At 44.1% G+C, this 21,711-nt stretch overlaps 17 non-coding genes and 8 pseudogenes across 17 annotated transcripts; all 25 read right to left on the reverse strand.

Annotated features, from left to right (window-relative positions):
• Positions 1-41: 41 nt before the first annotated feature.
• On the reverse strand, positions 42-160 carry LOC131711289 (5S ribosomal RNA). The gene has a single exon (XR_009313172.1). It is a non-coding gene; the product is annotated as a 5S ribosomal RNA (ribosomal RNA).
• Positions 161-274: 114 nt separating this feature from the next.
• Positions 275-393, reverse strand: LOC131710576 (5S ribosomal RNA). Its single transcript, XR_009312457.1, has one exon. It is a non-coding gene; the product is annotated as a 5S ribosomal RNA (ribosomal RNA).
• Positions 394-493: 100 nt separating this feature from the next.
• On the reverse strand, positions 494-612 carry LOC131718108 (5S ribosomal RNA). The gene has a single exon (XR_009317003.1). It is a non-coding gene; the product is annotated as a 5S ribosomal RNA (ribosomal RNA).
• A 100-nt stretch (positions 613-712) lies between these two features.
• LOC131715535 (5S ribosomal RNA) lies at positions 713-831 on the reverse strand (annotated as a pseudogene).
• A 100-nt stretch (positions 832-931) lies between these two features.
• LOC131720587 (5S ribosomal RNA) lies at positions 932-1,050 on the reverse strand. Its single transcript, XR_009319484.1, has one exon. It is a non-coding gene; the product is annotated as a 5S ribosomal RNA (ribosomal RNA).
• Positions 1,051-1,164: 114 nt separating this feature from the next.
• LOC131716444 (5S ribosomal RNA) lies at positions 1,165-1,273 on the reverse strand (annotated as a pseudogene).
• Positions 1,274-1,387: 114 nt separating this feature from the next.
• On the reverse strand, positions 1,388-1,516 carry LOC117408083 (5S ribosomal RNA; annotated as a pseudogene).
• Positions 1,517-1,616: 100 nt separating this feature from the next.
• LOC117408007 (5S ribosomal RNA) lies at positions 1,617-1,734 on the reverse strand (annotated as a pseudogene).
• Positions 1,735-1,834: 100 nt separating this feature from the next.
• LOC131710502 (5S ribosomal RNA) lies at positions 1,835-1,953 on the reverse strand. Its single transcript, XR_009312374.1, has one exon. It is a non-coding gene; the product is annotated as a 5S ribosomal RNA (ribosomal RNA).
• A 6,122-nt stretch (positions 1,954-8,075) lies between these two features.
• On the reverse strand, positions 8,076-8,184 carry LOC117408123 (5S ribosomal RNA; annotated as a pseudogene).
• Positions 8,185-8,298: 114 nt separating this feature from the next.
• On the reverse strand, positions 8,299-8,427 carry LOC117408013 (5S ribosomal RNA; annotated as a pseudogene).
• A 100-nt stretch (positions 8,428-8,527) lies between these two features.
• On the reverse strand, positions 8,528-8,646 carry LOC117408092 (5S ribosomal RNA). The gene has a single exon (XR_004661694.2). It is a non-coding gene; the product is annotated as a 5S ribosomal RNA (ribosomal RNA).
• Positions 8,647-8,760: 114 nt separating this feature from the next.
• Positions 8,761-8,879, reverse strand: LOC117408014 (5S ribosomal RNA; annotated as a pseudogene).
• Positions 8,880-8,977: 98 nt separating this feature from the next.
• LOC117408121 (5S ribosomal RNA) lies at positions 8,978-9,096 on the reverse strand. The gene has a single exon (XR_009317004.1). It is a non-coding gene; the product is annotated as a 5S ribosomal RNA (ribosomal RNA).
• Positions 9,097-9,210: 114 nt separating this feature from the next.
• On the reverse strand, positions 9,211-9,329 carry LOC117408056 (5S ribosomal RNA). Its single transcript, XR_004545297.3, has one exon. It is a non-coding gene; the product is annotated as a 5S ribosomal RNA (ribosomal RNA).
• A 100-nt stretch (positions 9,330-9,429) lies between these two features.
• LOC117408081 (5S ribosomal RNA) lies at positions 9,430-9,548 on the reverse strand. Its single transcript, XR_004545321.3, has one exon. It is a non-coding gene; the product is annotated as a 5S ribosomal RNA (ribosomal RNA).
• A 114-nt stretch (positions 9,549-9,662) lies between these two features.
• LOC117408022 (5S ribosomal RNA) lies at positions 9,663-9,781 on the reverse strand. Its single transcript, XR_009314942.1, has one exon. It is a non-coding gene; the product is annotated as a 5S ribosomal RNA (ribosomal RNA).
• A 100-nt stretch (positions 9,782-9,881) lies between these two features.
• On the reverse strand, positions 9,882-10,000 carry LOC117408147 (5S ribosomal RNA). The gene has a single exon (XR_004661688.2). It is a non-coding gene; the product is annotated as a 5S ribosomal RNA (ribosomal RNA).
• Positions 10,001-10,114: 114 nt separating this feature from the next.
• On the reverse strand, positions 10,115-10,233 carry LOC117408015 (5S ribosomal RNA). The gene has a single exon (XR_004545258.1). It is a non-coding gene; the product is annotated as a 5S ribosomal RNA (ribosomal RNA).
• A 114-nt stretch (positions 10,234-10,347) lies between these two features.
• On the reverse strand, positions 10,348-10,456 carry LOC117408148 (5S ribosomal RNA; annotated as a pseudogene).
• A 100-nt stretch (positions 10,457-10,556) lies between these two features.
• LOC117407920 (5S ribosomal RNA) lies at positions 10,557-10,675 on the reverse strand. Its single transcript, XR_009316297.1, has one exon. It is a non-coding gene; the product is annotated as a 5S ribosomal RNA (ribosomal RNA).
• A 114-nt stretch (positions 10,676-10,789) lies between these two features.
• LOC117408109 (5S ribosomal RNA) lies at positions 10,790-10,908 on the reverse strand. Its single transcript, XR_004661686.2, has one exon. It is a non-coding gene; the product is annotated as a 5S ribosomal RNA (ribosomal RNA).
• A 114-nt stretch (positions 10,909-11,022) lies between these two features.
• LOC117408157 (5S ribosomal RNA) lies at positions 11,023-11,141 on the reverse strand. The gene has a single exon (XR_004661685.2). It is a non-coding gene; the product is annotated as a 5S ribosomal RNA (ribosomal RNA).
• A 100-nt stretch (positions 11,142-11,241) lies between these two features.
• LOC117407942 (5S ribosomal RNA) lies at positions 11,242-11,360 on the reverse strand. The gene has a single exon (XR_004545187.2). It is a non-coding gene; the product is annotated as a 5S ribosomal RNA (ribosomal RNA).
• A 100-nt stretch (positions 11,361-11,460) lies between these two features.
• Positions 11,461-11,579, reverse strand: LOC117408058 (5S ribosomal RNA). The gene has a single exon (XR_004545299.2). It is a non-coding gene; the product is annotated as a 5S ribosomal RNA (ribosomal RNA).
• Between the last annotated feature and the right edge of the window lie 10,132 nt (positions 11,580-21,711).

The raw sequence follows: 21,711 nt of genomic DNA on the forward strand, positions 1-21,711 counted from the left end.
TCCACACATTTCAATTGTAAAATGTAATTACAAAAATGTAATGCCTGCAGCACTTGATATTCCCAGGTGGTCTCCCATCCAAGTACTAACCAAGCCCAACATTGCTTAGCTTCTGAGATCAGACGAGATCAGGCTTATTCAAGGTGGTGTGGCCGCATGCGATTGCATTTCTGCTTTCATGACTTTTATGTTTAGTGAGATGGGGGTGATTCCTCCAAAATATCCTTTTGTCCTCCACATATTTCAATTGTAAAATGTAATTACAAAAATGTAATGCCTGCAGCACTTGATATTCCCAGGTGGACTCCCATCCAAGTACTAACCAAGCCCAACATTGCTTAGCTTCTGAGATCAGACGAGATCAGGCTTATTCAAGGTGGTGTGGCCGCAGGCGATTGCATTTCTGCTTTCATGACTTTTATGTTTAGTGAGCTGGGGGTGATTCCTCCAAAATTTCCTTTTGTCCTCCACACATTTCAATTGTAAAATGTAATGCCTGCAGCACTTGATATTCCCAGGTGGTCTCCCATCCAAGTACTAACCAAGCCCAACATTGCTTAGCTTCTGAGATCAGACGAGATCAGGCTTATTCAAGGTGGTGTGGCCGCAGGCGATTGCATTTCTGCTTTCATGACTTTTATGTTTAGTGAGCTGGGGGTGATTCCTCCAAAATTTCCTTTTGTCCTCCACACATTTCAATTGTAAAATGTAATGCCTGCTGCACTTGATATTCCCAGGTGGTCTCCCATCCAAGTACTAACCAAGCCCAACATTGCTTAGCTTTTGAGATCAGACAAGAACAGGCTTATTAAAGGTGGTGTGGCCGCAGGCCATTGCAATTCTGCTTTCATGACTTTTATGTTTAGTGAGCTGGGGGTGATTCCTCCAAAATTTCCTTTTGTCCTCCACACATTTCAATTGTAAAATGTAATGCCTGCAGCACTTGATATTCCCAGGTGGTCTCCCATCCAAGTACTAACCAAGCCCAACATTGCTTAGCTTCTGAGATCAGACGAGATCAGGCTTATCCAAGGTGGTGTGGCCGCAGGCGACTGCATGTCTGCTTTCATGACTTTTATGTTTAGTGAGCTGGGGGTGATTCCTCCAAAATTTCCTTTTGTCCTCCACACATTTCAATTGTAAAATGTAATTACAAAAATGTAATGCCTGCAGCACTTGATATTCCCAGGTGGTCTCCCATCCAAGTACTAACCAAGCCCAACATTGCTCAGCTTCTGATATCAGGCTTATACAAGGTGGTGTGGCCGCAGGCGGTTGCATTTCTGCTTTCATGACTTTTATGTTTAGTGAGCTGGGGGTGATTCCTCCAAAATTTCCTTTTGTCCTCCACACATTTCAATTGTAAAATGTAATTACAAAAATATAATGCCTGCAGCACTTGATATTCCCAGGTGGTCTCCCATCCAAGTACTAACCAAACCCAACATTGCTTAGCTTCTGAGATCAGACGAGATCAGGCGAGATCAGGCTTATTCAAGGTGGTGTGGCCGCAGGCGATTGCATTTCTGCTTTCATGACTTTTATGTTTAGTGAGCTGGGGGTGATTCCTCCAAAATTTCCTTTTGTCCTCCACACATTTCAATTGTAAAATGTAATGCCTGCAGCACTTGATATTCCCAGGTGGCCTCCCATCCAAGTACTAACCAAGCCCAACATTGCTTAGCTTCTGAGATCAGACGAGATCAGGCTTATTCAAGGTGGTGTGGCGCAGGCGATTGCATTTCTGCTTTCATGCCTTTTATGTTTATTGAGCTGGGGGTGATTCCTCCAAAATTTCCTTTTGTCCTCCACACATTTCAAATGTAAAATGTAATGCCTGCAGCACTTGATATTCCCAGGTGGTCTCCCATCCAAGTACTAACCAAGCCCAACATTGCTTAGCTTCTGAGATCAGACGAGATCAAGCTTATTCAAGGTGGTGTGGCCGCAGGCGATTGCATTTTTCTCTAAGATTCATATGATAAACAGAAAATCAGTATTTCAAATATACCATTCAAAAATCATCACTGAGAAGACACATGTTCACAAACAAAAAACAAGCCCATCCCCCTCCATCCTAAGAAAAACATTATTATACAATATCAAATCATCAAATCGCTTCATACAACCCACACTTTTACAGTAAAAGAATATATCTGAAACATTCTTTTTCAGATTAGTGACATAAAGTTTAACAATGTTGAGATTCCTGCCATGATATTGCATCAGATTCCTTCTTTGCCAGATAGTATACCTGGCATAACTGAGAAACAAATTGACAACAAAAACATTGACATTCTCAACCTGAGTATGTAAACCAAAAAGAAAGAAATCATCCCAAGACAAGAGATTTAACACACCCAGGTCTGCAGACTTAAATAGCCCTTCAATTATCATTCCTAAAAACTCTTTAAAACCCCCCAGCCCAGTACAGTTCAGAAACAAATGTTGAAGCCCTTCTTCCCTTGTTCCGCACACTGAACACAATGCAGACTCTGTGAGGTGCAGTCTATACAATAGTTTTTTAGTAAATAGACAGTTATGCCTCAGTTTGTAGTCCAAAGCTTCATATTGAGGAGGCAGAAATGGCAAACGAACATTGCACCAAATTGTAGAAGGCACAATCTCAGGAAATATGGCACCCCAAAAGTTCTCTGACGTGGGCTTCTTAAAAACCATGCTCAAGAAAAACTTGAAAAATATGTTAGTTGTCCCCTCCAAAATACTAAAAGTCTCCCTCCCCTTCTGAAAAAACATCCTTGGAAATATTACCCCTTCCCCTTCTCGCTCTGCTTGCCCTTTATCAATCACTGACACCCAGCTTGGAGGTATTGTGCTCTTAATCTTAGCAAAAACCTTCTGAATAGTTTCTACTGATACGTCCTCATCGGCCTCCTGAACCATATCCACTACTGCCTGTAGAGGCAAGAAACCTTCCCTTACTTCATACATAACATCTTTGATCTTGACAATGCCAGCATCCAGAAAACACTTGTCATAAACTGCCTCACCTTCTACTGTAAGTAAGGGATTTAAAAACAATGGTTGTTCTATTATTATTATTATTATTTATTTCTTAGCAGACGCCCTTATCCAGGGCGACTTACAATCGTAAGCAAAAACATTTCAAGCGTTACAATACAAGTAATACAATAAGAGCAAGAAATACAATAACTTTTGTTCAAGCAAAGTACAAGTTTGACAAACCACAATTCAATAATACAGCAGGTAATAGTGATAGTTACATCAGGATATGATTAAATAGTGATAGTTACATCAGGATGTGATTAAATACAAAGTACTACAGGTTAAAAACTTGGCAGATTACAGTATTCTGAAGTACAGGATTAAATGCAGTAAAATAGGGGGCTGATAAGAGCAAAATAAAGCACATTTACATGAAGGGTGATAGTGTCCCAGGATACAAACAGAGGAGTTCTACAGGTGCTCTTTGAAGAGGTGGGTCTTAAGGAGGCGCCGGAATGTGGTCAGGGACTGGGCAGTCCTGACATCTGTAGGAAGGTCATTCCACCACTGCGTAGCAAGGGTGGAGAAGGAGCGGGCTTTGGAGGCAGGGGAGCGTAGCGGTGGTAGAGCTAGTCTTCTAGTGCAGGCGGAGCGGAGAGGTCGAGTGGGGGGGTAGGGAGAGTGTAGCATTTGCCCCTTGTTTTCCGGAACAAAAGAAACAAATCTCAAAAAAACTGACCAAGCTAATAAAACTTCTTTATAAAAATAGGGAATGCCAACAATCATGCTTGGCTTCAATCTCATAAATAACAATTCCTTCCCCATTCCCAACCCCCCACACAAACCCAAAAAATGAGTCATAAAATATTTCCACAGACTCACATTACTGGGATCCAAATACTTCCTTACCAGTTTCACACGAAAACTATTCTTTTTCAGCACTGGATCAGCAAGCATCAACCCCCCTTTCTTAACCTCCCCTATAATGGTATTATAGCTGATTTTGGGGGGCTTCCCATCCCACAAATATCGCACTATGAGGGTCTTTATCTCCCTCTCCACCCAACCTGGGAGCTCCATTACACATAAAGTGTACCACAGCATTGACAAAAACAGACTGTTCAAAACCAACACTTTTCCTTTCAGAGTCAGGCCCCGGGAACTCCACAGATTCAACCTCGCTCTCATTTTAGCAATCTTTTCAGTCCAAGTGTAGTCTACAACTGTCTTCTCATCCACCCCCACATACACCCCTAAAACCTTCACCTTATCAGTGACCAATTTAAAGGGCAAACTGGACAGTGCAGCAGCATCACCACAACCCACAGACAAAAGTTCAGACTTAGCCATATTAACTTTGGCACCTGAGGCAGCACAATAAGAATCAACCACTTTCATAATAAGAGGTATGCTGCTTAAACTGGATACAGTAAATGTCGTGTCGTCAGCATATTGATAAATCAAAGAGGGAGCTGTGCTCCCTGGCACAGGGACTGCTTCTATGCCACTTGTACATTTAATAGCCAGGCTCAAGGGCTCTGAAATAATAGAATATAATAGTGCAGACAGAGGGCAACCCTGTCGCACTGACCTTTCTACAGAAAAATACCCAGTAAGAAACCCATTACACTTGACACAGCTAAAAATGTCTGTATAAAACGTCCGGACCCAAGAGACAAATCCATCCCCAAACCCAAACCCTTTAAGAACAGCCAATAAATAGTCATGCTCCACTCGATCAAATGCCTTCTCTTGATCTAGTTTCAAGATGTATCCATCTGCTTTCTGCCCCACAAGAAATCCCACCACATCCCTGAGGGAACAGACCGTGTCTGCTATATCCCTACCTGCTACACAATACGTCTGAGAGTGTGAAATGATTGTAGGCATTACCCCCTTCAACCTATTGGCAAAAACTCGTGTCAAGATCTTATAGTCACAATTAAGCAAGCTTAAAGGCCTATAATTCTTAAGAAGAGCAGGGTCACCCTGCTTTTTGTAAATTAAAGTAATAATACTCCTCCTCATTGTGGGACTCAACAACCCATCCTCCTGAATCTCCTTGTACACCTTCACTAAAATTGACCCCAGCATCTCTTTAAAAGCCCTATAAAATTCAATTGGGAACCCATCCGAACCTGGGCTTTTATTAGTCTTCATGCCTGCTAAAGCCTCCTCAATCTCTGACAAAGTGACCTCACTATCACACTTCACCCTATCACTGTCACTAACTGTTTTATCTATATAGGATAGCAATGTCTCTCTCTCTGTCCTGACTGTGCCCTGTGATTGAAAGAGACTTTTATAAAAAGTGCATACTTCATCCAATATTTTCACTGTATCACTGATCCTTTCGCCCGTCGATGTTAACAGTTCCCCAATATAAGAGGATCGCTGCGTAAAGGACTCCAAACCAAAGAAAAACTTAGTACTTCGTTCTCCTTCGACCACATACCTAGCCCTACTCCTGACAATGGCCCCCATACACTTCTCCTGTTCAAAATCCCTCAACAGCTCCTGGATTTCTAATATTCTGTTGCTGTTCCCCTCCCCACTCTCTGCTGCCTTATTGAACTCATGTGTCAGAGCCTCTCGAAGTTCCCTCTCTCTACTAAAATTCACTCTCTGCCTCTCAATGCCATATGAAATGCAAAATAATTTCAAATCATACTTCAGATTATCCCACCAAACTCTCTTATCCGTATTAAAAAGGGGACACTGCATTCCAACTCTAATGAGCTCTTTTATACTTTCACAAAACGAGAGCTCTTTCAAATATTGCACATTAAAACACCACACCCCCAGTCCCTTATTCAATTTCTCAGTGTGAATTTGAAAGTGAAATGCAGCATGATCACTAAATGAGTTGTACTTATAAAAAACCCTTCCTATATTGGCAATAAAATCAACATGGCACAACCCAAAATCTATGCGACTCTGCTTCAAAACCCCTTCAACCATCTGTCGTCGGGAAAAATCTCTCTTAGCACCATGTCTGCACCTCCAGAAATCAACATAATGAAACTCATCCATAAGGTGGACCAGTGATTTCCTAGAAGTGTCAGCCTTATATACCATCCCCTGTGCAAGATCTATTCTGCTTAACATAACATTAAAATCCCCTACCACAATTCTATTATCAGAAGTAAGATGCCCCCGCAACCCTTTAAGAAAACGCTCCCTATCTTTTACTTCATTGGGAGCATAAATATTGACCAAATCTATGATTGTATTCACCAATTTGATCTGAACTGTTAAACTCCTCCCTTCAATGTCCTTTCCCAAAAACATAACCCGATCACAAAAACCCCTCCTCACTAAAGTTGCCACCCCCCTCCTACAAGTAACAGCATTACTACAATAAACATCCCCATCCCATTCACTCCTAATAACATTAACAATATTATCATCCCAAAATGTTTCTTGGAAACAAATTACATCAGCAGCTGGTACAGTCAAAATAATATTTTTGAACTTAACAATGTCCCGCAACCCATTAACATTTAAAGACACTATTGAGATCATAACTGCAAAAAGAAAAAAGTAAATGAACAGAGTCACAGCCATTACGCTTCCTCTTCAGATAAGACATGGAATCTTCCCTCCCGCACATATTCCTCCATTCCCTTTTTAAATAATTCCCCCCTCACACCAGATACATTTTTACTTTTACTCACCACCCTTGTTGAAATGTTCCCAATGTTTGGCTTAATTTTGGCCCGGTCCCGTCTTCTGCTTATCTTGGCCAGTCTAACATTCCGATCACGTGTACACGACTCCACCTCCTCCCTATCCTCTTGTAAGCTTCCTCCACCACCTTCATCCACTGCTTCCTCCCCAAGTACTGCTACAGCAGACACACTCTCCACTGCCTCCGCAGCCGTGCCCAGCTCTCCCTCCACATGATGCACGTCCTCTGCGTCAGGCACCGTCTCCAATCGCTCATCCCTCAACGCCATCTCCATTAGCTCAGCTGCAGCCTCCCCTTCCTCTGGCTGCTCTTTCAACTCCCCCTCTTCACCCTGCTGTGAAAGCACAACTGCCACCTCTCCCTCCATGCCCCCGTTCCCAGCAGCACCATCCTCCGCATCCAGACAAATGCAGCTCAACAGAGCATGGTGGCAGTCATCGCAGCGTACTGCTCTACAGGACCGAGCGTAATGCCCCTGTTGTCCGCACTCAAAGCACGTGAATGAAGGGCATGATGACACCACATGTCCTGGCAGAAGGCACATGTGACAAACCCGCTCCTGTCTGTCATGCAACACCCGAAAATATTTAGGACCTTCCACTGTATCAAACTTTGTGCTATATGGCAAAGACATAACAGTTCTAGGGAACTTGACACGAACAAATCGCGTTCCATCAGCCACTGAAGTATTAGGATAAACACGGCGTTTAATATCCGAAACAATATTTACTCCCCAACTCTCCAGTTTGGAAATAATGTCACCATCAGCAATATATGCTGGCAAATGTAAAAAGGAAACAACCACATCTTGTGCATATAACCACCTACAGGAACAATGATCTCCTTTAATATCCAAACCATCTTGCAAGAGAGCAGCCTGCTCTTTAGTTTCCATGGTAAGTTCAAATTCTTGATTACCACGCGGTCTGCAGGCTAAACAAACACCCACACCACAAAGGACATGAACAGCATCTACTATTTCCATTGCAGTAACTTTTTCTAAACTGGAAACATCAATAATAACTGTTGCTTCCTTGCTGTATAATTTTCTTCCAAAAGCAGGCCTCTGTACACGAGCCTGCATTTTTACTGATTCCATAGCTTCAAAGGCTTCCCCTGAACAGCACGAAGCTGCAGGGGAGCCAACTCAGTCAAAATTAATAGACAAACAAACAATAAAACAACAAAAAAACAATATAAATAGTAAAGAAAAAAAACAACTCACTCTCTCTCTAACAAGCAGTGTAGCTTCCTCCTCTAATCACCTGACCAAGCCCACAATGCACCAGGCTTATTCAAGGTGGTGTGGCCGCAGGCGATTGCATTTCTGCTTTCATGACTTTTATGTTTAGTGAGCTGTTGGTGATTCCTCCAAAATGTCCTTTTGTCCTCCACACATTTCAATTGTAAAATGTAATGCCTGCAGCACTTGATATTCCCAGGTGGTCTCCCATCCAAGTACTAACCAAGCCCAACATTGCTTAGCTTCTGAGATCAGGCTTATTCAAGGTGGTGTGGCCGCAGGCGATTGCATTTCTGCTTTCATGACTTTTATGTTTAGGGAGCTGGGGGTGATTCCTCCAAAATTTCCTTTTGTCCTCCACACATTTCAATTGTAAAATGTAATTACAAAAAAGTAATGCCTGCAGCACTTGATATTCCCAGGTGGTCTCCCATCCAAGTACTAACCAAGCCCAACATTGCTTAGCTTCTGAGATCAGACGAGATCAGGCGAGATCAGGCTTATTCAAGGTGGTGTGGCCGCAGGCGTTTGCATTTCTGCTTTCATGACTTTTATGTTTAGTGAGCTGGGGGTGATTCCTCCAAAATTTCCTTTTGTCCTCCACACATTTCAATTGTAAAATGTAATGCCTGCAGCACTTGATATTCCAAGGTGGTCTCCCATCCAAGTAATAACCAAGCCCAACATTGCTTAGCTTCTGAGATCAGATGAGATCAGGCTTATTCAAGGTGGTGTGGCCGCAGGCGATTGCATTTCTGCTTTCATGACTTTTATGTTTAGTGAGCTGGGGGTGATTCCTCCAAAATTTCCTTATGTCCTCCACACATTTCAATTGTAAAATGTAATTACAAAAATGTAATGCCTGCAGCACTTGATATTCCCAGGTGGTCTCCCATCCAAGTACTAACCAAGCCCAACATTGCTTAGCTTCTGAGATCAGACGAGATCAGGCTTCTTCAAGGTGGTGTGGCCGCAATGCGATTGTGTTTTTGCTTTCATGACTTTTATGTTTAGTGAGGTGGGGGTGATTCCTCCAAAATCTTTTGTCCTCCACACATTTCAATTTTAAAATGTAATGCCTGCAGCACTTGATATTCCCAGGTGGTCTCCCATCCAAGTACTAACCAAGCCCAACATTGCTTAGCTTCTGAGATCAGACGAGATCAGGCTTATTCAAGGTGGTGTGGCCGCAGGCGATTGCATTTCTGCTATCATGACTTTTATGTTTAGTGAGCTGGGAGTGATTCCTCCAAAATTTCCTTTTGTCCTCCACACATTTCAATTGTAAAATGTAATTACAAAAATGAAATGCCTGCAGCACTTGATATTCCCAGGTGGTCTCACATCCAAGTACTAACCAAGCCCAACATTGCTTAGCTTCTGAGATCAGACGAGATCAGGCTTATTCAAGGTGGTGTGGCCGCAGGCGATTGCATTTCTGCTTTCATGACTTTTATGTTTAGTGAGCTGGGGGTGATTCCGCCAAAATTTCCTTTTGTCCTCCACACATTTCAATTGTAAAATGTAATGCCTGCAGCACTTGATATTCCCAGGTGGTCTCCCATCCAAGTACTAACCAAGCCCAACATTGCTTAGCTTCTGAGATCAGACGAGATCAGACTTATTCAAGGTGGTGTGGCCGCAGGCGATTGCATTTCTGCTTTCATGACTTTTATGTTTAGTGAGCTGGGGGTGATTCCTCCAAAATTTCCTTTTGTCCTCCACACATTTCAATTGTAAAATGTAATTACAAAAATGTAATGCCTGCAGCACTTGATGTTGCCAGGTGGTCTCCCATCCAAGTACTAACCAAGCCCAACATTGCTTAGCTTCTGAGATCAGACGAGATCAGGCTTATTCAAGGTGGTGTGGCCGCAGGCGTTTGCATTTCTGCTTTCATGACTTTTATGTTTAGTGAGCTGGGGGTGATTCCTCCAAAATTTCCTTTTGTCCTCCACACATTTCAATTGTAAAATGTAATGCCTGCAGCACTTGATATTCCCAGGTGGTCTCCCATCCAAGTACTAACCAAGCCCAATATTGCTTAGCTTCTGAGATCAGACGAGATCAGGCTTATTCAAGGTGGTGTGGCCGCAGGCGATTGCATTTCTGCTTTCATGACTTTTATGTTTAGTGAGCTGGGGGTGATTCCTCCAAAATTTCCTTTTGTCCTCCACACATTTCAATTGTAAAATGTAATTACAAAAAAGTAATGCCTGCAGCACTTGATATTCCCAGGTGGTCTCCCATCCAAGTACTAACCAAGCCCAACATTGCTTAGCTTCTGAGATCAGACGAGATCAGGCTTATTCAAGGTGGTGTGGCCGCAGGCGATTGCATTTCTGCTTTCATGACTTTTATGTTTAGTGAGCTGGGGGTGATTCCTCCAAAATTTCCTTTTGTCGTCCACACATTTCAATTGTAAAATGTAATTACAAAAATGTAATGCCTGCAACACTTGTTATTCCCAGGTGGTCTCCCATCCAAGTACTAACCAAGCCCAACATTGCTTCGCTTCTGAGATCAGGCTTATTCAAGGTGGTGTGGCCGCAGGCGATTGCCTTTCTGCTTTCATGACTTTTATGTTTAGTGAGCTGTGGGTGATTCCTCCAAAAATTCATTTTGTCCTCCACACATTTCAATTGTAAAATGTAATGCCTGCAGCACTTGATATTCCCAGGTGGTCTCCCATCCAAGTACTAACCAAGCCCAACATTGCTTAGCTTCTGAGATCAGACGAGATCAGGTTTATTCAAGGTGGTGTGGCTGCAGGCGATTGCATTTCTGCTTTCATGACTTTTATGTTTAGTGAGCTGGGGGTGATTCCTCCAAATTTTCCTTTTGTCCTCCACACATTTCAATTGTAAAATGTAATTACAAAAATGTAATGCCTGCAGCACTTGATATTCCCAGGTGGTCTCCCATCCAAGTACTAACCAAGCCCAACATTGCTTAGCTTCTGAGATCAGACGAGATCAGGCTTATTCAAGGTGGTGTGGCCGCATGCGATTGCATTTCTGCTTTCATGACTTTTATGTTTAGTGAGCTGGGGGTGATTCCTCCAAAATTTCCTTTTGTCCTCCACACATTTCAATTGTAAAATGTAATTACAAAAATGTAATGCCTGCAGCACTTGATATTCCCAGGTGGTCTCCCACCCAAGTACTAACCAAGCCCAACATTGCTTAGCTTCTGAGATCAGACGAGATCAGGCTTATTCAAGGTGGTGTGGCCGCAGGCGATTGCATTGCTGCTTTCATGACTTTTATGTTTAGTGAGCTGGGGGTGATTCCTCCAAAAATTCCTTTTGTCCCCCACACATTTCAATTGTAAAATGTAATGCCTGCAGCACTTGATATTCCCAGGTGGTCTCCCATCCAAGTACTAACCAAGCCCAACATTGCTTAGCTTCTGAGATCAGACGAGATCAGGCTTATTCAAGGTGGTGTGGCCGCAGGCGATTGCATTGCTGCTTTCATGACTTTTATGTTTAGTGAGCTGGGGGTGATTCCTCCAAAAATTCCTTTTGTCCTCCACACATTTCAATTGTAAAATGTAATGCCTGCAGCACTTGATATTCCCAGGTGGCCTCCCATCCAAGTACTAACCAAGCCCAACATTGCTTAGCTTCTGAGATCAGACGAGATCAGGCTTATTCAAGGTGGTGTGGCCGCAGGCGACTGCGTTTCTGCTTTCATGACTTATGTTTAGTGAGCTGGGGGTGATTCCTCCAAAATTTCGTTTTGTCCACACATTTCAATTGTAAAATGTAATTACAAAAATGTAATGCCTGTGAAACGAGTATTAATACTCGTTTGTATGTATTTCACCCAAATCCTTCCGTTAGTTTTTTTATTTTTTACGTATCCGTGGAGAGTATCGATTGCTCTGTGGTGTATTGCTCTGGCCTGCGGGACAATCCAGTCAGCAGCGCGCGGTTTTTACTCCTCAGTCTGTCTTTGGCTCTACTGAGGAGAGGTATGTGTTTGAGTATGCGCCAATGTACATATAATATAAACTTTTAGAACAAGTGAAACTTTATGTAAATATGTTAAAATGTATTCCAGCATTGTTGTGTTGCTAACGAATTGATTGTGATGAAATAGTAATTTGTTAAGAGTTTTCTTTACCGAGTGTTGCAATGTTAGGCTAGCTAGTTTCAGTACATGCTAGCAGGGTGTCTGTAGCTTCCCACGTGTAAGCACTCGCTCACTTTACTTTTCCTCATGTCAGGTGTGCACTGCGTGCAACATAGAGAAGCTCATCACCATTCATTCCATTGTATTCACTGCATTTATTTCATCTAATTCAGGTATGTTAATCTACAGTTGTATTGTTGTATATTGCATTTATTTGGCTGAGTTGCCATTATTTACAATATAGCCGGTGGTCTTTTAATGTAATGTGTTTGATACAAAAATGTATTTATTTTTATAATCTAGTACTTTTATCTGAACGATTTATTTTATTTATAAATATATTATTATTTCTTATTGATTTATTAGGAGCAATTCCTTTTGTCATTGTTTCCTTTTAAAATGTTAAATCTTTGCAGCAGGAATATATATTTTTCTATACACTGTAAGAATGTTATTAGTTTTAAGTAATGGTCAATGAAGTAGCTGTATTATTGTATTATCAATTGAATCCAGCTCAGTCTGTCTTTGGCTCTACTGAGGAGAGGTGTGCACTGCGTGCAACATAGAGAAGCTCATCACCATTCATTCCATTGTATTCACTGCATTTATTTCATCTAATTCAGTCAGAATAAAAGACCAGAAACCGGCAACCAGTGTCCAGAGTCCTGTTCATTATCCATACACCAGAAAACAACGCAGAATCGTAGTCAGACGGGCTACATTGGTGCCGTGACCCGGATCCCTTCGTCGTCGACCAGATCAACATCAGCCGTCGTCATCGATTGGATCAACACCAGCTTGGTACTGCAGATACTGATGAGCTTGAATTTGGTTCTGGGAGGGGGAGGTTTTTCAGAGAATTACCTCAATCTCCAGATAGAGCTGTAGGTTTTGCAAACTTACCTCAACCTCCAGCTAAAGCTCCACACGCATACTTAGAGACACACTCTCACCCAGTCAGGACATGACCAATCCAGAGATAGGTGATCTCATCACACAGATAGCTCAACAAATAGGCCAGTCCATCTCTGCTCAGTTACAGAGGGATAATAAGGGAAGGGAGGGTAGAAGCACACAGGCTCAGAGCATAGGTGCAGACCAGCCACTCACTGACTCACCCTTACTCAACCTGACTGGTGTAAAGCTAGTTATGCAGTCAGATGTGAAGGAGCCCCCCTGTTTCAGAGGAGATGGGTCTGACAAACACTCAGTTCACGAGTGGGAAGAGCTCATGGAAGTGTACTTAAGGAAGAGAGGTGTTCCAGTGCAAGAGTAGTCACAAGAGATAATATCCAGACTAATGGGGAAGGCCAAAGATATAATAAAGATAACACTCCGCAGTAACCCATCATTGAAGCCTAATGAGAACCCCAAGGTAATCACAGATATACTGAAACAGCATTTCAGTGAGATGACATATTCATCCATGCCCCTTGCTGATTTCTACAGTACCTTACCAGTTGCAGGAGAAAATGCCATGGACTATTGGATCCGTTTGAACAAGGCGGTTGATGTGGCAGACGAGGGCTTGAAGAGGCAGGGCGAGAGCATCGGGGACCCCAGCCGCGCGGTGACAAGGATGTTTGTCAAGCATTGCCCGGACCCCGCACTCGCTGCAGTGATGAAGTTTAAAACAGCTGACAAGTGGATGGCAAGTGAGATACAGGAGCATTTAGATGAGTACCAGACGGAAATGAAAGCACAGCTACTGACCAGACCGAGACGTTCTGCCAACGTGAAGCATGTGACAGCCCATGTCCAGACGTCTGAAGATGTGATGACTTCTAGCTGTCCAGTGGTCCCCCCTGTCCAGACTGAGGTAATGGTCTCTTCTCCTGCTCAGGCTGATAGCTGCATGCAAACTCTGGTCAGTCTTCTCGATCGTATGCTGGCACAAAACAAGCAAACGGACAGAGCACAGCGGTCAACCCACCTGAAGCGTTGCAAGGTTTGTAAAGCTACAAATCATACTACTCTCTCACATTGTAGGCAGGAGGGCCTGTGTCTGTCATGCTTTGAGCACGGTCACTGGAAGAGAGATTGCCCAAAGAGTGAGCCCAGACACAATCAGCAAACCACCCCTACACCCCCAGCAGCACAGCCGTTAAACTAACGGGCCCGCATTTCGAGAGGGGACGTGTGGGCGAAGAAAAGAAACAAACCCTCGAGTGGGAAGATGAAGATCTGGAACGGCAGTATGTGAACGCATGCACTGCAGTACCGGCAGGCGTTCAGGTAGTGGTGCAGAATACACAGAAAGTACAGCCGTTCAGTGAATTATTTTATGCTCCAGTCATTGTAAACAGTCAGTTCCAGTTGAAGGGAATGCTGGATTCAGGTTCTATGGCCTGTACCTTTAGTGAGGCCGCAGAGCAGAAAATGTTACAAGAGAAAGTTCTTTCCGAAGAGAAACCGTTGACAGAACCAGTCATTCTAGTTGGTTGTGGAGGGCAAAAAGTACAACCAAAGTGCATGTACGAGGTCGAGTTGAAAGTGTATGGAGTGAGCTGCATAGTTCCTGTTCTCGTGGTGTCAGGCCAACACGACGACCTCATTCTTGGCACGAATGTTATAAAGCACATCATGCACCAGATGAAGAGCAGAGATGATTATTGGAGGCTCATATCCCATGGCAGTCCTCAGTCATCTCCAGAATGTGAACATTTCCTTGATATGATGACAAGTCTCACTCGTTGGAGGGGTGGAGAGATGCCCAGCAAAATCGGCACAGTGAAGCTTACTCAGGCGGTCACTCTACTCTCTGAGCAGGAACATTTAGTATGGGGAAGACTACCCAGCAATGTTCCTATGTCGTCTGGAAGCACCATCGTGATTGAACCTACCACATCAAAGTCCATGCCACGGAACATCATGGTGGGCAGAGTAGTCACATCCATGTGGGGCGACCGATGGGTCCCCATGAAGATAACCAATCTATCAGACAAACCTATCACGTTGAAGAGGAACTGCAAGCTGGCGGATGTGTCTCCCTGTTTAGCTGTGGAGGATTTTACAGTTTTTCAAGGCTCCAGCCAAAGGGAGAAGGTCACCCCAGAGAAACAGTCCATTGTGACCGACTCCACAAACCTGAAACAAAGGCTGACAGATGTAGGGTTAGGTGGTGTTGACATTGAGTCCTGTGAGGCTAGTCAGTTAGCAAAGCAAGAGCTAGTCCAGATACTAGTAAACTACAATGATGTGTTCTCTAAGCATGCCTTGGATTGTGGTGAGACTAAAGGTTTTGTGCATCGTATCCGGCTTACCGACGAACGTCCGTTCCGCCTCCCATACAGACGAGTACCACCAGCTCACTACCTGAAGCTACGGCAAGTTCTGACAGAGATGGAGGAACAGGAGATAATCAGAAAATCAATGAGTGAATATGCCTCCCCTCTAGTGATGGTGTGGAAAAAGGACGGGGGTCTTCGGGTATGTACAGACTTCAGATGGCTCAATGCGAGAACGCTCAAAGACGCACATCCACTCCCACATCAGTCCGATTGCTTGGCTGCTTTAGGGGGCAACACGTACTTCAGCACCATGGACCTGACGTCCGGTTTCTACAATGTGCCCATGAGAGAAGAGGACAAGAAATACACCGCTTTCACGACGCCGATGGGCTTATATGAATATAATCGCATGCCACAGGGATTATGCAACAGTCCAGCTTCATTCATGCGAATGATGTTGTGCATATTCGAAGACTTAAACTTCAGCAGCTTGTTGTGCTATCTGGACGACCTTCTAGTGTTCACTCCAACAGAAAGGGAAGCCTTGGATAGGCTGGAAGTTGTGTTCCAGAGGCTGCGGCACCACAACCTCAAATTAAGTCCGAAAAAATGTCATCTACTGCGGGCGTCTGTGAAATTCCTGGGTCACATTATTGACGGCAATGGAGTAGCTGTGGACCCAGCAAAAGTGGATCTGATCTCCAACATGTCAAAGTCAGACTTAATGGAAGAAGATGGCTGCACTCCCTCAGTGCGAAGGGTCAAGTCCTTCTTAGGGATGATATTTTATTATCAACACTTCATCCCCAACTGCTCTTCCATTGCCAAGCCACTCTTTGCTCTCACTGCGGGTCAGAAGAGGAGGGGAAAAGAGAAGATGGTAAAACACTCAGGTGCCTTCAGGAAACTGACAACCTCAGACTGGACCACAGAATGTGACTCTGCCTTTCTTAGCCTGAAAGAGAAGCTGTTGCACTGTGTGGTTCTTGCACATCCTGATTTCTCAAAGCCACTGATCCTGTCAACCGATGCCTCGCTGGACGGGCTTGGCGCTGTTTTATCGCAGATACCAGCTGGCGAAGACAAAGCACGCCCCATCGCTTTTGCAAGCAAAACTCTGAGTGGTTCACAGAAATGATACCCAGCTCACAGACTTGAATTTTTAGCATTAAAATGGAGTGTTTGTGAAAAGTTCAGCCATTGGCTCAAGGGGCATTCTTTCACAGTGTGGACAGACAACAATCCACTTACATACATAATGACAAAACCAAAACTCGATGCTTGTGAGCAGCGCTGGGTGGCTAAACTCGCTCCCTACTCATTCGACCTGAAACACATTGCAGGAAGCAAGAACATCGTAGCTGATGCGCTCAGTCGGGATCCATTTGCCAAATCAGTCAGTCACAGACTCCTCAATGAGCAATACCACAGCCTACTTGCTGAAGCTGATGCAGTGAGAGAAGACACGGTTCAGGACGCCTTCCGTCTGAAGGTCCAGTGTCACCGGGCCAAAAAGCAAGCTCCAGCAGCGACAGTGAATCCGTCAGACTATCCTCCACGCTCCTGCAGTGCTGCAGCAGTTAAAGCAGTCCTCGAGTCTCAAGACAAATGGGATATGGCAACAGAATCTAGAGCAGCACAGCTTGTCCAGTCGCTCCAGCAGCTCGCACCGCCAGGACAAGATCCTCTTCCTGTGTTCTCTCTGGAGGAGCTCCAAAGGAGTCAGGAACTTGACCCCACCATTTCCAAGGTCATTCCCTTTGTGAACCGCAAAAGACGTCCTTCAAGGCGAGAGAGGAATGGATTTGATTCAGGAGCCTTAGTACTCAACAAGCAGTGGGAGAGACTGAAAGTCCAAAATGGAGTACTTTACAGAGTGACTAAGGACCCCTTGAGCAAACAGAAAAGACACCAGTATGTACTGCCACAAAGTCTGAAGGAGAAAGCATTGAATGGCATACATGATCTCGCTGGCCATCAAGGACAGGGAAGAACACTTCACTTGGCCAGACAGCGCTTCTTCTGGCCCAAGATGGAGCAAGATGTCAAAGAATATGTCAAGTGTTGTCAGCGATGTATCCTGGCCAAGACACCGGAACCTTCTGCTCGAGCCCCGCTTGAAAGTATTAGGACTTCCGCTCCTATGGAGTTGGTGTGTATTGACTTCTGGTGTGCTGAAGATAGCAAGCAGCGTTCAGTGGATGTACTGGTCTTAACGGATCACTTCACGAAATTGGCCCACGCCTTTCCTTGTTCAAACCAAACAACAAAGCAAGTTGCCAGAAAGTTATGGGACAACGTATTTTGTGTATATGGATTTGCTGAACGGATTCACGCAGATCAAGGCGCCAACTTCGAGAGTGAGCTCATCGTGGAATTGCTCAAGCTTTCAGTAGTCACCAAGTCACACACTACGGCATATCACCCCATGGGGAACGGAGGGACTGAAAGGTTCAACAGAACGCTCGGCAATATGCTCCGTTCACTCCCATTGAGAGCAAAGCAACAGTGGCCTCAACAAATACAAACCTTGACGTTTGTATACAATGCAACAGTACATGAGACGACCTGTTACGCTCCATTCCACCTCATGTTTGGTCGTGTTCCAAGACTTCCGGTAGATGTGATGTTTAAGCAAGTTTTGAGAGATCCCGTGGTTGTTGACCATGGCAGCTATGTAAAGACCCTAATGTCCGATCTCCATGAAGCTGAGAACATTGCTCAGCAGCATACTATAAAAGAACAACAAAAACAAGCCAGAGGTTACAACAGAAAGGTCAAAGGTACTCACCTGAACAAGGGGGACCGGGTTCTTCTTGCAAACAAGAGAGAACGAGGAAAAAGAAAACTTGCAGACAAATGGGAAGGAACCGTGTACACAGTTATCGACAGAAATCCACAGACACACATATACAAACTGACGGATAGACAAGGGAACACCAAGGTGGTCCATAGGAACCTCATTCTGGACATCAGTTTCTTACCTGTCAAGTTGCCTGAGGACGGTGATTCTTGCGAATCTCAGTTGGCTGATGTCAGAGATTCAGAGTGCGAGTCTGTGGATCCCATTGACTCTCTGGAAGAGGAAAACTCTGAGGAAAGAACCAGCTCATGGATACTGAATGGACCAACTGACACTGTAAGCCAGGAGTCTTTGGATGAAGAGGAGTCGTTTGGAATGCTGACAGAGCCAGACCAGTCAAGTCAGAACACTGTACAGCCCAGTCGCAGAGACAATTTAGACGAAGACTGTCAAGCTCAGGGGCCTAGTGCAAACGAGACTAACGCTGACCCGCTCGCTGACTGTGACAGCCTAGCTGTTGCCCTTGACTCAGACCCGTCAGACATTCCTGACACAGATGTACCAGTTATTGTAGCTAATGACCAAGATGTACTTAGACAAGAGTCAGGGAACACACCAGGTGTAGTCAGAACATGTGTAGGCAGAGTAGTAAAGTCAGTTAAGCACCTTATAGAGACGATGGGTCAGAGACCGTTCACTATGCAGGGTTTTGCAAACACACTTAGTAAGAAATCCCAGTCACTGCTTACACTATTTTGAGGGGTTTCCTTTTTCTTTTGTTTAAATGAATAACCGATGTATTTTGGTATATTTTATTTGGTTACACGTTATGGAACAAAGTAATGGTAGGCCAAGTGGTTGTATGATGTACTTGGCATCATATTATTCTAGGAGAGCCTGAGGCTTGATCACCCTTTGAGTTCTCTGAACCTGTTCAGCAGGTAGCTTGTAAAGCTGAGACTAAAGATGAAGATTCTTTATGTGAACTTGTGCCAGTGGAGACTAAGTAGTCAGTCGTTCATAAGGTGTATGCTATGTTTTTGGTTTACTGTATATCCTGTCGGGTATACGAACAGGATTTTGGTGAAATTCAGGGGGGGTGAATGTAACGAGTATTAATACTCGTTTGTATGTATTTCACCCAAATCCTTCCGTTAATTTTTTATTTTTTACGTATCCGTGGAGAGTATCGATTGCTCTGTGGTGTATTGCTCTGGCCTGCGGGACAATCCAGTCAGCAGCGCGCGGTTTTTACTTCTCAGTCTTTCTTTGGCTCTACTGAGGAAAGGTGTGCACTGCGTGCAACATAGAGAAGCTCATCACCATTCATTCCATTGTATTCACTGCATTTATTTAACCTCTCAAAACCCCAGCCCCTCACAGACAATTTCCGCCTGGGGGGCTGTGCCCTTAAATAAATCACAATATCTTCCAAAGTATAGACAGCACAGGCATGGTTCAGGGCTTGAATTCAAGGTAACCCCTTGGGCATCAAGAATAAAACCTCAGGTGTGATAAAAGTCTTACTCAGTACCACACTGGAAGGAGATATCCAGAAAAAAATACATAAAAAAACAACAAACGCTTTTAATTTTTTATGTTCTATAGTCATTTTTTCAACTTGTAGCATATGAAAAGAGCCAGATTTTCCAGTGCTTCACCAAGATGTCTACTATACTGGGTAAAAATTTGGAACTATTTGAATAAAGGGATCAAATTCTACAGGAGTTTTTACAAAGGGTCCCCAAACCTCTCCAAACCTCTCCAAAAATGAACATTGTGTAAATCTTTATGTCCAGTGATACACTAGTTTCTTGAGCAAGTTCTAAAAGGGATGTGAACTTCTGGCACCTCACATGCTATCCATTGCCACATGAATTAGATTTTGTAATCCCCCCTTTTTTTTTGTCCAATATTTCATTCAAAAGGTGGCCTTTTTGGAGAGCTTTGGGGTGCCCGAAATGTATCCATGATGAGTATGCATGATGAGTATGCCTTTTCTGCTGAGAAACATCAAAACTCTCACTTGTTGAGGGGGGAGGGTTTTCTTCAGTGTCCTCACTGAAAATAAAAAGTGAAATGAATTGAAAATTAGAATAACATTTCCCTTATCAGTATCAATGAGCAACAGATTCAAGCACAGTATTTGCACTGCTGAGAGGTGAACATTGATTATTGGATAAAGGTGTCTGCCAAATGTCTACAATAATAATACTAATAATAATGAGATTGCAGAGAACTTGGCTGCTCTCAAATCAAGCTGCCAGACTAAAAACACCTCAGTTCCTTTCATCTTTACTTTGATTGACATGTGGCAAACAAAGGAACTGGGTGAGTGACTGTTGGGGGAGGCAGACAGCTTATCTTGAAAGGATAAGAAAACCTACACTGTTTCTAGGTGAGTAACACCACGCCTTGTAATCATGGAATTATATATATATAAAAAAGGTTTGCTAAACACTCTCATGCAATAAATCAGTGAACATCAATGAGAAAATAACAAAAACGGTCAGGAAGCAACAATTACTTCTTGCAACTTTTATTGCATGTAAAGATCAGAGACTGTATAGAGCAGCACAGCACAGTTGAGACATGGTGTTGCTAAAAAATTATTAAAAAAACGTTATTTCTATGTGTCCCTTGAGAGTCCAAAAATGTAAAAAATGCATATTGAAAATTATGCATAATAATAATAATAATAATTCACTGGTTGCCTACGAGGGCTTGAGAGGAGGCGAAATTGGGAGTGAGATATTAAGAATGAGACCAGATGAGAGGATTTCTCCGGTTGCTTAGGAGGCTTGAGAGGGGTGAGACATTTGAGAGTTTAAGAGTGAGACGAGTTTGAGGGATGGCGAGATTGAGGGCTGGAGTTTGGGAATGGTGCTTAGTAACATTGAGGTTAGATACTGATAGCAGGACGAGATAGGGGGACGAAGAGTTTTCCCTTCACGTTGGGTCAGGCAGCATCCTCTGGCTGCTGGGCGACGTAGAGAGGGAGACATGAGAAGAGCAAAGGATTAGATATAAACACTTTCCGCCAGGTCAGGCAGCATCCTCCGACTGCTGGGTGACGTAAAAGTGAGAGAGAGAGCAAAGTTTAGACATATAACATACAACAAACTGACTCTCGCTCCCGACGGGTCAGGCAGCATCCTCTGGCTGCTGGGCGTTTAGTGGAGCAAGAGACAGGAAGGGGACGAACAGGACAAAAGGACAGATCCTTCGCAACTCAGTGCAGCATCCTCAGGCAGCTAAGCTGGCAGCTGGGCGGCGTGGAGAGCTTAGGAAAAAGTGTCTCGGGTCCGTTTAGGAGAGACGAAAACAGAGAAACCCCCCCCCCCCCCTCGGTCGGGGCCCGCTCGGCAGGTGGAGGCACGGCCTACTGCATGAGGGGGCTGAAATGGTCCTGGACCTGAAATAGAAGAGAGGAGATGGGACAGCAAGGTTGAGGCCTGGAAGGCTTAGCGCATAAGCAGCAGAAGAATAGGATGTGGCCGGGGGTCCCCTCAGGCCGGCGAGGAACAGCCGGGCGGCAGTGGTTGAGACGAGAGGCCGACCCGGACAGAGACCCGTGAGACTCACTTCCCCCCCTGAGGGAGCCCTGTGCGGACAGTGCGATATAGAAAGGAGCAGAG

Source organism: Acipenser ruthenus, chromosome 44 (genome assembly GCF_902713425.1).
Source record: "Acipenser ruthenus chromosome 44, fAciRut3.2 maternal haplotype, whole genome shotgun sequence".
In the NCBI taxonomy this organism is placed as follows: domain Eukaryota; kingdom Metazoa; phylum Chordata; class Actinopteri; order Acipenseriformes; family Acipenseridae; genus Acipenser; species Acipenser ruthenus.